Raw genomic sequence first — 6000 nt, forward strand, 5'->3', positions numbered from 1 at the left:
CATGCAGGCACGAGTGCAGAGTTAATAAAAAATTAGCTATTTCAGCCCAGAACAGTTTCACGGCTTTGGACCTCTCGCCGATTTCCATCACTCTCTACTCCTCCCCTCAGCCCCTAATTGAAGGGTCTGATCGCTTCAAGTTGTTCGGCTAAACCAACTGTTTAAGCCTCACTTACTCAGAGCAGTTTGTCTGTGCAGAGGCGAGTAGGACGGCCCACTGCGAGGAGGCGGTCTTGTCTTCCAGTACACTCACCACTGTGGGCCCCGGCTATTTGGGTCTGCAAACCTAGCAATTACTCTGGCTTTACACATCATGTGGTCCAAGCCTTTTTTGTCCACCTGACTCCACCCGACACAAGGAAGCTGCTGTTTATGAAGTCTGTTTTCTTTTTTTGTCCCCCGACACAAAAAATCTTTTTTTTGAAAAATTGCAGCTTTCACTCTCCTTTAGTTGAAGCCAACGTGCCGTAGCAGATTACTATCAGGCTCGCTGGTGCTAACTACACTGTTTTAACACAAAGTGCCCGCTGATCTGATGCAAAGGAGTTCAAACCTCCATAAAGTCCAATAGGGTGGAGCCACCCTCAGCTGGTTGCAAATATAGAATAACCACTTTCCGCTGGATTAAAGCCTTCCCACCCCCCTCTTCAGTTAAATTACTGCGTTTAGGGAAGCCCCACCCGCCCGCTCTGTTATACGGCACACTGCCACATCAACTGGAGGGGTTGGAAAAGCTGCGGATCTGAGCGACATGCACCAGCCCAAAGTAACGGACCTCATCCAGATGCGTCACACTCGCCGAATGAAAACTGTTGCGAGGTGATAATGACGGCTGAGGAGGAGGCCTGGATCTGAATACACGGCCACTTGCTCCGAGTGAGGGGTGTAATTCACTCAGGTTGTTGGAAAGCGATAACGAGCGTCTGAACACTTAGCAGCCAGCGCGGAATGCCAACCTGTCAACGCGTCACATTGACTTGTGTGGACTGGAAATGTCCTCGTTACTGACTTCTCACTCATTCATTGACCGTTTCAAGTGTACAGATAAAATCCACATGGAGGTTTTTTTTCTGCCCATGTCAGCAGAAGTTGTGTAAAGCCCGGCGGTGAACTTTGCATAGGAAGCACTTCTCTGCCAACAGCATGCTGCTCAAATAAAACGCTGGCAGTGAAACCGCATTTATTGACCTGGGATCAAAATTCCCACGGACCGTCTGCCTGTGATTAAAGCCAGACTGTTTTTTTTCTTTCTTACTGTAACAGTAAGAACTGACCTGGAGTTTCATGAGGGCTGTGGCTTTTTTTTTTTTTTTAACATACACAACCATCGAGGGACATCAAAGTTCTGGTCTACTGATGTGTCTCTATGGCCGGTCAGTGGACTTAGAAAAGGAAATTCTTTGCCGTTTACTCCACTTTTAGAAAGTCTGAGCTATAAATCACCCTTTTGTGATGTCACAGTGGGCTCTGGTACCTCTCCCAGGTTGGTGATAACTCCCCCAACCAGGCTCCGCCCTCTGACACCTGCTTGTTCAGGTCACCTTCCAACACATGTTAGACTTGGACTGCAACCCAGAGGGTTTTCCATGAGATCAGGAGAGGTCAGTGCATCATGCGATGCTCCTCCATTGGGGTCTGCAATGAAAAATAAAGATGTGATGATCTGAAATGATTTGGGAGCTTTAAAGGACATGAAAAACATAAATCATTGGTCATTATGAAAATAATTGATCGACAGTGATGAATCCTTGCTAACAGTCAAGACATTGATTTCCGCCAAGGATTTTCACTGAAACCTCTTGAAATTTTTTTTATCTAATGTTTTAACTACAAGTGTCTATGAATGCTTCAGTCATACCAGGCCACAGTGAGAGTGAGGTCATGGCACTTGTGACGAACACAAGGAACCTTGAGCGAAATCTTTGACTTCCTTACTTGGTTTTCCACTCGATCATTTTCCCTGGAACGCCTCTTATCATTTTGACTGTGAACTCAGTGTTTGTGCACAGCGCAGCCAACGTCCCACGTCATAGCAGCAAGAGAAAACATAAAGCGCGACTCCAGCACCAAATTTAGAGATTTAGAGATCCAGGGTCACAGTTTGAGTCTCTCGCAGACCCCCAACACAAACACAATGGGGTGGGTGGGTTTGTGGGGGAGGTTGTAAGGGGAGGTGGTACAGCGACAACATGACAAGAATGCAGCACCCTTGCATCTCAATGAATGGCTGTCATTCCAATATTTGCTCAGAGGTCCTGGCGAACACAAAACTCCCTTTACCAAAGTTTTCTGACAATGATCTGAGGCTGTTGTGGAATGTCTCACACATTCCTGTAACTTCACTTTGCAAACAATGTTGCTTTATTTCAGCCCAAAAAAAAAAAAAAAAAAACTTTGGAGGTCTCCAATCCTGCAATAGCTCTTTGTTCATATGAAAGTCAATAACCTTGCAGGAGACAAATGAAAGTGCTCGGGGAAATAAACAGGTGTAGTTTTAAAATATCCCTTAAGGTTTAAATGGAATGACAAAAGTCTTTACTTGCTTTTCTTGTGGGTTAAAACACTTTGTGATGTCACAGGTGTCTAGCAGCAGAACGATCACCACCTGACCACCCACAGCAGGTGTTTATTGCACTCGCTCGGAACAGCTCGGTAGCCGCCTTTCTATTATCCCCTACAATCATGTTTACGGTCAGACAAAAGCGACTGACCTTCCACGTCGTTTTTGCAGCAAACACAGGGCTAAATGTGCTAACACAGCAGTTTCCAGAGGGTTTTGTTTTTCTTAGTTTTTGATCATCAATCATGTGATGTTTCTCCATGGAGTCCATAATAATAATAATAATAATAAAGATCAGAAAACAGGTGTGTTGCGGGAGCTTAGTGGTTTTTGTGTTGGAAATACCCTCATCCCATAATTTAAGTCACATTCCGCTGTGGGACAACTGAAAACCACAGAGTATATTTCTGCCATGCTGAAAAAAAAACTGCAGACAATTTATGATTCTTTCGGCATCTGCAGTCAACAAGAATTAAAAGAGGAGAGAAGTGCAGCCGTCTCGCAGTGCCAGTGAAACACTTGCTGTACAGGACGGGCCGACATTTGCATTTTGAATTGAGTCCTGTGAAAGACGCGTTTCCTCAGCCAGTTCTGCTGGGCAAAAACACAAAGCCTCGCTCTTCCCCCACATCAATACCTCCTTTTGTGAGGCCAACTCAGCTCCAGTGAAGAGGTCTTAAAAAAGAAAAAATTAAAGTACTGAAAGGGTTGCTCCCTTCGTCCCCTTCCCCCCCTACTGGCTCGCCTCCAAATTCACAGCCTTTCAAATGGCCCCATCACAATAAATCAGGCCTTGTAAATTCAGGACTCTAAGGGCAAATGCATATTCTTTATTTTTATTTTTATTTATTTTTTACTCATTTAAATTTACATTTATTTCTACCACAGTCTGTGATAGCTCATCATGTGATGCCGCTCCATAAAAACATTTACTAGAAATTCCAAAACCCCCCCACCAAAAAAACATTGTCCGGCCGAGCCGAGAGCCCGCTATGAGTTTCTCCTTTTGAACAGAAAGGAAATGATGGTGCTGTAACAGAACCGCAGCTATTCAAACAATCAGGACGGGAGGTTCTGGTCCCATTTAGCCTTTTTCTAAAGACGAACATAAATAGATGTACAACAAAGAACAAAAGAGAACAAGGTTTGTGTTACTCGCAACACACCCACCACTGCCACCATTTGTTTGGAGTTGGGGCAGCAACAATTAGAGACTGTGGCAGTGCGTTGTGGGAGTCAGAGTGTAGAGTTGTCACAGCAAACAGAATTCTACTGTGATCATTTTTCTTCTTTATTTTTTTCTAAAGAAAAAAAAAAACAAGGCGGGAACAGAAACAGCGCTATGTGCTGGTTTAATGAAATGTCCGTCTCCACACTGGACTAAAAACAGAAGGGCTAAAAATACCAATGAATGCACGTCTGTGAGCCGCGGCGGGGGCATGTTTGTAAAAGACACTGCAGCCCCGACGATGAATCTGAACACAGACGCATGAAACAGACAGGGGAGCCCTTCATTTCTCAATCTTTTTTTCTACCTGTTTCTGAATGGGTGCCAAATCCTCATGAGCAGCCGTGAGGGGAGTCTGGAGAGCAGAGGGCGAGTCAGCCTGCCAGTTCGCAGCAGCTGCTCACCGCTGATTTGGGCAGCGGGAAGGAAACAGTTTTTACCTTTGCCCTCTGGTCCACTTCCTGTACACAAAGCTGCTCTGTCTTGGAACTGTGAGGCCGTTGTGCTGCTGGTGGGTGCAAATAAAGTGTGAAAGAAATAAAGGCGCCACATAACGAAGCCAACACATATCTAACAAGCCAACCCAGGGATTTTTTCATATTGGGTGATCACTATCGGAAAAATTGGTTTCAAATTCTAAACTGCTCTATTTTAGCGACTCTAATGAAAGAAAAACAGGCGGCCACAGTGTTGCAGTCTGAAGTTTTTTGGCAGGACCGTGGACGTATTATAAGAACTGAATACCAGTCATTATAGTCATTATGCAGCAATATGGCGGCGCTGAGATTTGTCCAGTGGCCACTCGAGGTACTGCAGCCAAAAATCCCATACGTCCCAAAAAGTTTTTTCCCGACAGACTGCAATACAAAAATGAACACCTGTAAAACGGCTGTGAGGACGCTTCTGACCTGAAACTCAGTTCATACGAAATCTTTCTGTTGTAGATTTTTAAGTCATGGACTTTCTAAAAATGTATAAAGGCCAGAAAAATCTTTATTCCCATCATCGATGTGACATCACGTTATATGTGCTGTCTCTCAGCTCGTTCTGATTGGCTGACGCCAATGGCTGACACATGCACGTGTGAAACAAAGGCATAATGGGGTGCATAATGCGGAAAAACACTGGAGGCTAAAAAAAATTTCAGCGTATGCGCTGGATGAGCAGCTCCATTGAAATGAATGGGCTGCCATATTGGATCCTGGGGGCCTACTGGAATTGCTGGATGACAACAGAGGAGCTGGTCGCCCGACAACAGGGCGACCCAGGCTGTGGAGTTGGTGCGTTCTGGCTTCGGGTTGTTGCCCAAGGTGCAGTAAGTGCACCCTGGAAGTGTAAACTCTGCTCCTCGCCCGCACCCTCTCTCCCCTTAATTACTGGGTGAGCTGTTGGGTTCCCGCCCACTCCTGTCTGCCATCAAGACGTGTCTGAGACAAAGAAGCAAAACATGCATCTGATCAGAATTGCAGGTCTGTGTGCACATGTGGGAGGTATCAATTAAAAGTATATAAAAAAAGTGTGAAAGTGTCAAGGAGTGTGAGAAGGTAATCATTTTGAACCGTGATTGTTTCTAAATGGTTTTGAGATTCCATATTCAAACAATTTTCACGTCTCTTTGCATTCTAGATTCCGATGGAGCAGCCTCACGCAAATAATTATCCTCAAAGAACTCAATTTATCCCCATAAAACAGCATATTTTGCCCCTCAGGTTATATAATTTCAGTCAGTAAAGTATGTTTACCTATTATACACAAAAGATTGAACCACATTTCTGTGACAGTAAAGAAAAAATTGTTCTTAGCATTTGATTTGTTTGTGGATGATACGAGCCTTGAGCTGCACATGAAATGCGCCCCCAGGCTGGATGGTCTGCTTCACAAACATGGTGGTGCAGGATGGAGATTACCTGTGAGCAGGAACCTTGCAATGTGTCTTGATAAAACAACCATTTTCATGGTAGGAAAACCAAGCAACTTTTATTTTACAGTAATTATACACTGACACAAACATAAAATCATGCAAAATGTTACGCACTGCACCTTTACGAGACTGAACCAACACCTGACTGGCAGTGTTGTCACAAATCCAGAGGAGGCATCAGTGCCCTATGAGCTGTCACAGAAAAAAAATGCAACTGCACTTTCTGGTTGACACTTTCTGAAAAGTGTCGCAAGTAATAATAACAGGATAATTACAAAGTTTGTCTATGTG

This window comes from Nelusetta ayraudi, unplaced genomic scaffold, assembly GCF_046127955.1.
Source record: "Nelusetta ayraudi isolate G7.1 ecotype Tasmania unplaced genomic scaffold, CSIRO-AGI_Nayr_v1 ptg000022l, whole genome shotgun sequence".
Classification (NCBI taxonomy): domain Eukaryota; kingdom Metazoa; phylum Chordata; class Actinopteri; order Tetraodontiformes; family Monacanthidae; genus Nelusetta; species Nelusetta ayraudi.